At 64.0% G+C, this 10,667-nt stretch overlaps 3 non-coding genes across 3 annotated transcripts; all 3 read right to left on the reverse strand.

The window, feature by feature from the left end:
- Positions 1–387: 387 nt before the first annotated feature.
- Positions 388–506, reverse strand: LOC142865184 (5S ribosomal RNA). The gene has a single exon (XR_012915487.1). It is a non-coding gene; the product is annotated as a 5S ribosomal RNA (ribosomal RNA).
- A 3,178-nt stretch (positions 507–3,684) lies between these two features.
- LOC142865185 (5S ribosomal RNA) lies at positions 3,685–3,803 on the reverse strand. Its single transcript, XR_012915488.1, has one exon. It is a non-coding gene; the product is annotated as a 5S ribosomal RNA (ribosomal RNA).
- A 3,552-nt stretch (positions 3,804–7,355) lies between these two features.
- Positions 7,356–7,474, reverse strand: LOC142865295 (5S ribosomal RNA). Its single transcript, XR_012915598.1, has one exon. It is a non-coding gene; the product is annotated as a 5S ribosomal RNA (ribosomal RNA).
- Positions 7,475–10,667: the final 3,193 nt, after the last annotated feature.

Here is a 10,667-nt window from a genome sequence, read left to right on the forward strand (position 1 = left end):
AACATCAGGTGCCACCACCAAAGATTCCTACGTGTAGCCCATAGAACCCCAAAAGCAACGGGACGAGTTCTGGTCACATACTCCCTCAAAATGACATCCTGGCCTTCTTCTGGAACTCCCTCCCCTCTCAGACTCTCAAGGTTTCCTCCAGCGTGTCGGTTCCCACAGAGCAGACCTTTGGTCTGAGACCTGACAGTCCAGAAGCCACGCATGCTGCCGCGTGACGGCGGTGTCGCGGCTTGGGACAAGAGGAGGCCCCACGGTGCGGGCTGGGGCGCCAGGCACCGCGGCGGGCGCTGAGGGTGGGTGTGACCCCCACCCCGGGCCGCCGACTCGCTCCCAGAGAAGGGACAGAACAAGAGGCAAAACAAAAAAAAAAAAAGAAGAAGCCTACGGCACCCGGTATTCCCAGGCGGTCTCCCATCCAAGTACTAACCAGGCCCGACCCTGCTTAGCTTCCGAGACCAGACGAGATCGGGCGCGTTCAGGGTGGTGTGGCCCTAGACGGCGGAGGGCGCCCCTGCCCCGCTCAAGAAGCCGAGCCTCTCTGCGCTTCCCCGCCGCCTCCTCCCCCCGCCCCAGGCCCCGCGCCGGCGCTGACCCGCACCGGGCCGGGCCTGTTGAGTTCACCGGCCGGGTCGGGCGGGCTCCGAGGGACGGGGGTGACAGGCGGGGCGGGGCGGGCCGGGGAGGGGCGGGCAGGGAGCGGCGGGCCGGGGTGGGGGGCTCTCTCTCTATACACACACACACACACACACACACTCACACTCACACTCACACTCACTCACTCACACTCACACAAGATGCGCCTCCACGGCTGGACTCGCCAAGGTGGAGACCTTCCAGCCCCCTTCCTCTCCTCGCCTGGCCCACCCCCAGCTCGTGGCCGCCGCCGCCACCGCCGCCGCCGCCGCTGATTGCGCACGCGCGGGTCGCCCGCCCTTTGACCCCAGGCAGGGTCCGCCATCCCTGACAACCCCTTTCAGCTGCGCCCCCCACCCTGTGTGTGGGCTGCCGCCTATTCCCCCGGGCCCTGGCTGGGGCACAGCGCATGGGGGAGGGGAGCGAGTGTATGGGGCGTCTCTCTCTCTCTCTAGGGATGTGTCCCATGGGTGGGGTGGCGTGGTTTGTGGGGCGCTGAAGAAATCAGTCCCCTCCATCTCCTACCTCTGGAAAACGCCCAAGCCCTTGGAGAACTGCCGGCAACGCGACCGTGGGGGCCGGGACCCTCCTCTGTGTCCTCCTGTGGCCCAGTCCAAGGGGCCTGGGCCTGGCCGGGGCTGCATTGGACCCCGACCACCCTGGCGTGTGGACTCGCTAAAAATCGGCGATTAGATATTGGATTCCAGCTTCATTGAGGTCATTTCACTAATGAGTGCACCGGAAAGAGTTTCCTAATCCATCTGTGAGGGTGGCAACTGAAAGAGAATTTTAAAGCTGACAGAATAGGCGAGGAAAGGCATAGGAGATTTCCACACCCAGTAAGGAAGCCTTTCCCGAAATGGAAGAAAGAAACGAGCAAACAGAAACACCGGTAGCCCGCCAGGATCAGAGTCTGCCCCCGAGAGAAAGTACCCTGACCAGGTTCACCCGTGGGTGGGTGGCGAGCTAGCGGCATTCAGAAGAGCGAGGCCCGCAGTCTGTGCAGAAGACACCTGCACTCGGGTGTGTGTGGCGGCACGATTCACAAGCAGCTCCAGATGTTAAGGAGAAGCCAGGGAGTTCCCAACGCCCCAGGTGTCCTCAGCCCACGACTGGCTGCTGGGGGAATGCGCAGCCCGGCTCCTTGTCTCAGAGCCCTTGTCTCAGAGCGGGACAACCAGGAGGTGTGACGTACACCCCGGGGTTCCCAGGAGGATCAGGCTGAAGCTGGGACTTGGCCTGAAAGTGTCCCCTCGCATGGCCACCCCCTTCCCCTTCCTGCTCCTCTACTCCTGGTGCCCCTCCATCCAGGGGCCAGACCTTAAAGAGTCACCCGCAAGAGAATCCTGGTCCCAAAGGAGCCTTCTGGGGGACCCGTGCTGAGAGAGGTTGTGGGCATGGCCCGCTGGGGCTCTGCCCGACCCAGGGCTGAGAGATGCAACCTCCCAGCTCTGGGTCCCTGCAGGGGAAGCGTTGGCAAGCACAGGGCCAGTCCTCCAAAGGCCCAGGTGCAGGGAGCCCAGGCCAAGCAGCCTGTGGAAGAAGCCACCCCGGGAACACGACTGCAGGCCACGGCCCTTCCCACCTCCTCCTCCTCCTCCTCCTGCTCCTCCACCCCCCCCCCGACCTCCCACCCCCCCACCCCACCCCCCGACATGGCGCAGGGCTCAGAGACACCTCAGACACTTGCTACCCAAAGTGCAAAGGGCATCAGTTGCTCCTCCACACCCCCCCCCCTGCCCAGCAGACCGCGTTGTCCAGCCAGCCCCCGGGCCTCCCTGGGGTGCCCAGCACAAAAGTGCAGACAACCACCGGACCCTCAATCTCAGTTTTCGGATGTTTTTGCCACTCTAAGGACCCGCAGGCCAGCTGGGCCTTCTGGCAGGACAGAGAGCCCCGGAATCCGACGTGGAGAGCTGGGTGTACGTCCCCACGAGGAGGCGGTCCCCACCTCCGCGGCTCTCCCCTTGCGGGGGGGAAAAGCAGCCACGGGGCCTCAGAGAAGACACCAGGCTGGGCGCCCGCCCCACAGTGGGGGCACGTCCCCCGCAGGCCACCGTGGCGCGTGGACACCACGGAGTGCTATTCAGCTAGGAGGAGCAGCGGTGAGAGGGCACCTCTCGTGGTTCTCCTGGCCAGAGCTGGAACCCGTTCCAGTAAGCCAGGTAGCCCAAGAATGGACACACGAGCACCACGTGCTCGCGCTCACCAGCAAATGGGTACGAACCGATGGACACCTAAGTGGACACAGAGGAATCACCTTCATCGGGTGGGTGTCGGGCGGGTGGGGGGAGGGGATGGGCATACACCTCCATTAGGAATGGGGTGGGTGCGCACCGACTGGGGGATGGGCGCACTTGAGGCTCTGACCCGAGGGGGGAGGCTGGGAGAGGGCAACGTACCCGACCTTAACATTGGTACCCCCACAATACGCTGGAACAACATCAGAGGTAAATGAATAAGAACACAGGGGGGAGGGGGGCACGGGCAACACATGTCACCTTAATACTTGGACTCCCATCATCTGCTTGAAAAGAGAGAGAAAAGAAAATGCAATCATAGAGATAAGAGACACCTTTTAAAAATAATGAATCCGAAGAGAAAAGTAAAAGGAGGCCTGTGGAGCAGGTCTGGGTGTGACTCCGGATCCCCCAACATCAGGTGCCACCACCAAAGATTCCTACGTGTAGCCCATAGAACCCCAAAAGCAACGGGACGAGTTCTGGTCACATACTCCCTCAAAATGACATCCTGGCCTTCTTCTGGAACTCCCTCCCCTCTCAGACTCTCAAGGTTTCCTCCAGCGTGTCGGTTCCCACAGAGCAGACCTTTGGTCTGAGACCTGACAGTCCAGAAGCCACGCATGCTGCCGCGTGACGGCGGTGTCGCGGCTTGGGACAAGAGGAGGCCCCACGGTGCGGGCTGGGGCGCCAGGCACCGCGGCGGGCGCTGAGGGTGGGTGTGACCCCCACCCCGGGCCGCCGACTCGCTCCCAGAGAAGGGACAGAACAAGAGGCAAAACAAAAAAAAAAAAAAAGAAGAAGCCTACGGCACCCGGTATTCCCAGGCGGTCTCCCATCCAAGTACTAACCAGGCCCGACCCTGCTTAGCTTCCGAGACCAGACGAGATCGGGCGCGTTCAGGGTGGTGTGGCCCTAGACGGCGGAGGGCGCCCCTGCCCCGCTCAAGAAGCCGAGCCTCTCTGCGCTTCCCCGCCGCCTCCTCCCCCCGCCCCAGGCCCCGCGCCGGCACTGACCCGCACCGGGCCGGGCCTGTTGAGTTCACCGGCCGGGTCCGGCGGGCTCCGAGGGACGGGGGTGACAGGCGGGGCGGGGCGGGCCGGGGCGGGGCGGGCAGGGAGCGGCGGGTCGGGGTGGGGGGCTCTCTCTCTATACACACACACACACACACACACACACACACACACACACACACACTCTCACTCACACTCACTCACTCACACTCACACAAGATGCGCCTCCACGGCTGGACTCGCCAAGGTGGAGACCTTCCAGCCCCCTTCCTCTCCTCGCCTGGCCCACCCCCAGCTCGTGGCCGCCGCCGCCGCCGCCGCCGCCGCCGATTGCGCACGCGCGGGTCGCCCGCCCTTTGACCCCAGGCAGGGTCCCCCATCCCCGACAACCCCTTTCAGCTGCACCCCCCACCCTGTGTGTGGGCTGCCGCCTATTCCCCTGGGCCCGGGCTGGGGCACAGCGCATGGGGGAGGGGAGCGAGTGTATGGGGCGTCTCTCTCTCTCTCTAGGGATGTGTCCCATGGGTGGGGTGGCGTGGTTTGTGGGGCGCTGAAGAAATCAGTCCCCTCCATCTCCTACCTCTGGAAAACGCCCAAGCCCTTGGAGAACTGCCGGCAACGCGACCGTGGGGGCCGGGACCCTCCTCTGTGTCCTCCTGTGGCCCAGTCCAAGGGGCCTGGGCCTGGCCGGGGCTGCATTGGACCCCGACCACCCTGGCGTGTGGACTCGCTAAAAATCGGCGATTAGATATTGGATTCCAGCTTCATTGAGGTCATTTCACTAATGAGTGCACCGGAAAGAGTTTCCTAATCCATCTGTGAGGGTGGCAACTGAAAGAGAATTTTAAAGCTGACAGAATAGGCGAGGAAAGGCATAGGAGATTTCCACACCCAGTAAGGAAGCCTTTCCCGAAATGGAAGAAAGAAACGAGCAAACAGAAACACCGGTAGCCCGCCAGGATCAGAGTCTGCCCCCGAGAGAAAGTACCCTGACCAGGTTCACCCGTGGGTGGGTGGCGAGCTAGCGGCATTCAGAAGAGTGAGGCCCGCAGTCTGTGCAGAAGACACCTGCACTCGGGTGTGTGTGGCGGCACGATTCACAAGCAGCTCCAGATGTTAAGGAGAAGCCAGGGAGTTCCCAACGCCCCAGGTGTCCTCAGCCCACGACTGGCTGCTGGGGGAATGCGCAGCCCGGCTCCTTGTCTCAGAGCCCTTGTCTCAGAGCGGGACAACCAGGAGGTGTGACGTACACCCCGGGGTTCCCAGGAGGATCAGGCTGAAGCTGGGACTTGGCCTGAAAGTGTCCCCTCGCATGGCCACCCCCTTCCCCTTCCTGCTCCTCTACTCCTGGTGCCCCTCCATCCAGGGGCCAGACCTTAAAGAGTCACCCGCAAGAGAATCCTGGTCCCAAAGGAGCCTTCTGGGGGACCCGTGCTGAGAGAGGTTGTGGGCATGGCCCGCTGGGGCTCTGCCCGACCCAGGGCTGAGAGATGCAACCTCCCAGCTCTGGGTCCCTGCAGGGGAAGCGTTGGCAAGCACAGGGCCAGTCCTCCAAAGGCCCAGGTGCAGGGAGCCCAGGCCAAGCAGCCTGTGGAAGAAGCCACCCCGGGAACACGACTGCAGGCCACGGCCCTTCCCACCTCCTCCTCCTCCTCCTCCTGCTCCTCCACCCCCCCCCGACCTCCCACCCCCCCACCCCACCCCCCGACATGGCGCAGGGCTCAGAGACACCTCAGACACTTGCTACCCAAAGTGCAAAGGGCATCAGTTGCTCCTCCAAACCCCCCCCCCGCCCAGCAGACCGCGTTGTCCAGCCAGCCCCCGGGCCTCCCTGGGGTGCCCAGCACAAAAGTGCAGACAACCACCGGACCCTCAATCTCAGTTTTCGGATGTTTTTGCCACTCTAAGGACCCGCAGGCCAGCTGGGCCTTCTGGCAGGACAGAGAGCCCCGGAATCCGACGTGGAGAGCTGGGTGTACGTCCCCACGAGGAGGCGGTCCCCACCTCCGCGGCTCTCCCCTTGCGGGGGGGAAAAGCAGCCACGGGGCCTCAGAGAAGACACCAGGCTGGGCGCCCGCCCCACAGTGGGGGCACGTCCCCCGCAGGCCACTTAGCGCCGGCCGCCGGCCGGCGGACGGTTGGGTGGCGCGAGACGCTGCGGCCGCCCTGCTACCGGGTTCCTGGGAGGGCGTCCTGAAACCAGCGTCCACACCAAGCCCTTGGAAGGCCCAGGCGACGGAGGAGCCCCGTCAGGCAGGGGCCGAGGACGGTGACGGCCCGGGCGGGGAGGAGCGTGTCAGGCAGGGGCAGAGGATGGTGACAGGTGACAGGCCGGGCGGGAAGGAGTCAGTCAGGCAGGGGCCGAGGAGGAGACGGGCTGGGTAAGGGTTAGGGTTAGAGTCAGGGCACAAGTCACAATCGCAAAGACCTGGAAGCGACCCGAGTGCCCATCGACCCACGAGTGCGTAAATGAAATGTGGCGCGTGGACACCACGGAGTGCTATTCGGCTACAAGGAGCAGCGGTGAGAGGGCACCTCTCGTGGTTCTCCTGGCCAGAGCTGGAACCCGTTCCAGTAAGCCAGGTAGCCCAAGAATGGACACACGAGCACCACGTGCTCGCGCTCACCAGCAAATGGGTACGAACCGATGGACACCTAAGTGGACACAGAGGAATCACCTTCATCGGGTGGGTGTCGGGCGGGTGGGGGGAGGGGATGGGCATACACCTCCATTAGGAATGGGGTGGGTGCGCACCGACTGGGGGATGGGCGCACTTGAGGCTCTGACCCGAGGGGGGAGGCTGGGAGAGGGCAACGTACCCGACCTTAACATTGGTACCCCCACAATACGCTGGAACAACATCAGAGGTAAATGAATAAGAACACAGGGGGGAGGGGGGCACGGGCAACACATGTCACCTTAATACTTGGACTCCCATCATCTGCTTGAAAAGAGAGAGAAAAGAAAATGCAATCATAGAGATAAGAGACACCTTTTAAAAATAATGAATCCGAAGAGAAAAGTAAAAGGAGGCCTGTGGAGCAGGTCTGGGTGTGACTCCGGATCCCCCAACATCAGGTGCCACCACCAAAGATTCCTACGTGTAGCCCATAGAACCCCAAAAGCAACGGGACGAGTTCTGGTCACATACTCCCTCAAAATGACATCCTGGCCTTCTTCTGGAACTCCCTCCCCTCTCAGACTCTCAAGGTTTCCTCCAGCGTGTCGGTTCCCACAGAGCAGACCTTTGGTCTGAGACCTGACAGTCCAGAAGCCACGCATGCTGCCGCGTGACGGCGGTGTCGCGGCTTGGGACAAGAGGAGGCCCCACGGTGCGGGCTGGGGCGCCAGGCACCGCGGCGGGCGCTGAGGGTGGGTGTGACCCCAACCCCGGGCCGCCGACTCGCTCCCAGAGAAGGGACAGAACAAGAGGCAAAAAAAAAAAAAAAAAAAAGAAGAAGCCTACGGCACCCGGTATTCCCAGGCGGTCTCCCATCCAAGTACTAACCAGGCCCGACCCTGCTTAGCTTCCGAGACCAGACGAGATCGGGCGCGTTCAGGGTGGCGTGGCCCTAGACGGCGGAGGGCGCCCCTGCCCCGCTCAAGAAGCCGAGCCTCTCTGCGCTTCCCCGCCGCCTCCTCCCCCCGCCCCAGGCCCCGCGCCGGCGCTGACCCGCACCGGGCCGGGCCTGTTGAGTTCACCGGCCGGGTCCGGCGGGCTCCGAGGGACGGGGGTGACAGGCGGGGCGGGGCGGGCCGGGGCGGGGCGGGCAGGGAGCGGCGGGCCGGGGTGGGGGGCTCTCTCTCTATACACACACACACACACACTCTCACTCACACTCACTCACTCACACTCACACAAGATGCGCCTCCACGGCTGGACTCGCCAAGGTGGAGACCTTCCAGCCCCCTTCCTCTCCTCGCCTGGCCCACCCCCAGCTCGTGGCCGCCGCCGCCACCGCCGCCGCCGCCGCTGATTGCGCACGCGCGGGTCGCCCGCCCTTTGACCCCAGGCAGGGTCCGCCATCCCTGACAACCCCTTTCAGCTGCGCCCCCCACCCTGTGTGTGGGCTGCCGCCTATTCCCCCGGGCCCTGGCTGGGGCACAGCGCATGGGGGAGGGGAGCGAGTGTATGGGGCGTCTCTCTCTCTCTCTAGGGATGTGTCCCATGGGTGGGGTGGCGTGGTTTGTGGGGCGCTGAAGAAATCAGTCCCCTCCATCTCCTACCTCTGGAAAACGCCCAAGCCCTTGGAGAACTGCCGGCAACGCGACCGTGGGGGCCGGGACCCTCCTCTGTGTCCTCCTGTGGCCCAGTCCAAGGGGCCTGGGCCTGGCCGGGGCTGCATTGGACCCCGACCACCCTGGCGTGTGGACTCGCTAAAACTCGGCGATTAGATATTGGATTCCAGCTTCATTGAGGTCATTTCACTAATGAGTGCACCGGAAAGAGTTTCCTAATCCATCTGTGAGGGTGGCAACTGAAAGAGAATTTTAAAGCTGACAGAATAGGCGAGGAAAGGCATTGGAGATTTCCACACCCAGTAAGGAAGCCTTTCCCGAAATGGAAGAAAGAAACGAGCAAACAGAAACACCGGTAGCCCGCCAGGATCAGAGTCTGCCCCCGAGAGAAAGTACCCTGACCAGGTTCACCCGTGGGTGGGTGGCGAGCTAGCGGCATTCAGAAGAGCGAGGCCCGCAGTCTGTGCAGAAGACACCTGCACTCGGGTGTGTGTGGCGGCACGATTCACAAGCAGCTCCAGATGTTAAGGAGAAGCCAGGGAGTTCCCAACGCCCCAGGTGTCCTCAGCCCACGACTGGCTGCTGGGGGAATGCGCAGCCCGGCTCCTTGTCTCAGAGCCCTTGTCTCAGAGCGGGACAACCAGGAGGTGTGACGTACACCCCGGGGTTCCCAGGAGGATCAGGCTGAAGCTGGGACTTGGCCTGAAAGTGTCCCCTCGCATGGCCACCCCCTTCCCCTTCCTGCTCCTCTACTCCTGGTGCCCCTCCATCCAGGGGCCAGACCTTAAAGAGTCACCCGCAAGAGAATCCTGGTCCCAAAGGAGCCTTCTGGGGGACCCGTGCTGAGAGAGGTTGTGGGCATGGCCCGCTGGGGCTCTGCCCGACCCAGGGCTGAGAGATGCAACCTCCCAGCTCTGGGTCCCTGCAGGGGAAGCGTTGGCAAGCACAGGGCCAGTCCTCCAAAGGCCCAGGTGCAGGGAGCCCAGGCCAAGCAGCCTGTGGAAGAAGCCACCCCGGGAACACGACTGCAGGCCACGGCCCTTCCCACCTCCTCCTCCTCCTCCTCCTGCTCCTCCACCCCCCCCGACCTCCCACCCCCCCACCCCACCCCCCGACATGGCGCAGGGCTCAGAGACACCTCAGACACTTGCTACCCAAAGTGCAAAGGGCATCAGTTGCTCCTCCACACCCCTCCCCCTGCCCAGCAGACCGCGTTGTCCAGCCAGCCCCCGGGCCTCCCTGGGGTGCCCAGCACAAAAGTGCAGACAACCACCGGACCCTCAATCTCAGTTTTCGGATGTTTTTGCCACTCTAAGGACCCGCAGGCCAGCTGGGCCTTCTGGCAGGACAGAGAGCCCCGGAATCCGACGTGGAGAGCTGGGTGTACGTCCCCACGAGGAGGCGGTCCCCACCTCCGCGGCTCTCCCCTTGCGGGGGGGAAAAGCAGCCACGGGGCCTCAGAGAAGACACCAGGCTGGGCGCCCGCCCCACAGTGGGGGCACGTCCCCCGCAGGCCACTTAGCGCCGGCCGCCGGCCGGCGGACGGTTGGGTGGCGCGAGACGCTGCGGCCGCCCTGCTACCGGGTTCCTGGGAGGGCGTCCTGAAACCAGCGTCCACACCAAGCCCTTGGAAGGCCCAGGCGACGGAGGAGCCCCGTCAGGCAGGGGCCGAGGACGGTGACGGCCCGGGCGGGGAGGAGCGTGTCAGGCAGGGGCAGAGGACGGTGACAGGTGACAGGCCGGGCGGGAAGGAGTCAGTCAGGCAGGGGCCGAGGAGGAGATGGGCTGGGTAAGGGTTAGGGTTAGAGTCAGGGCACAAGTCACAATCGCAAAGACCTGGAAGCGACCCGAGTGCCCATCGACCCACGAGTTGGCAAGCACAGGGCCAGTCCTCCAAAGGCCCAGGTGCAGGGAGCCCAGGCCAAGCAGCCTGTGGAAGAAGCCACCCCGGGAACACGACTGCAGGCCACGGCCCTTCCCACCTCCTCCTCCTCCTCCTCCTGCTCCTCCACCCCCCGGAACTCCCACCCCCCCACCCCCCCCCCGACATGGCGCAGGGCTCAGAGACACCTCAGACACTTGCTACCCAAAGTGCAAAGGGCATCAGTTGCTCCTCCAAACCCCCCCCCTGCCCAGCAGACCGCGTTGTCCAGCCAGCCCCCGGGCCTCCCTGGGGTGCCCAGCACAAAAGTGCAGACAACCACCGGACCCTCAATCTCAGTTTTCGGATGTTTTTGCCACTCTAAGGACCCGCAGGCCAGCTGGGCCTTCTGGCAGGACAGAGAGCCCCGGAATCCGACGTGGAGAGCTGGGTGTACGTCCCCACGAGGAGGCGGTCCCCACCTCCGCGGCTCTCCCCTTGCGGGGGGGAAAAGCAGCCACGGGGCCTCAGAGAAGACACCAGGCTGGGCGCCCGCCCCACAGTGGGGGCACGTCCCCCGCAGGCCACCGTGGCGCGTGGACACCACGGAGTGCTATTCAGCTAGGAGGAGCAGCGGTGAGAGGGCACCTCTCGTGGTTCTCCTGGCCAGA

The sequence above is a fragment of the Microcebus murinus genome, chromosome 28 (assembly GCF_040939455.1).
Source record: "Microcebus murinus isolate Inina chromosome 28, M.murinus_Inina_mat1.0, whole genome shotgun sequence".
Classification (NCBI taxonomy): Eukaryota; Metazoa; Chordata; class Mammalia; order Primates; family Cheirogaleidae; genus Microcebus; species Microcebus murinus.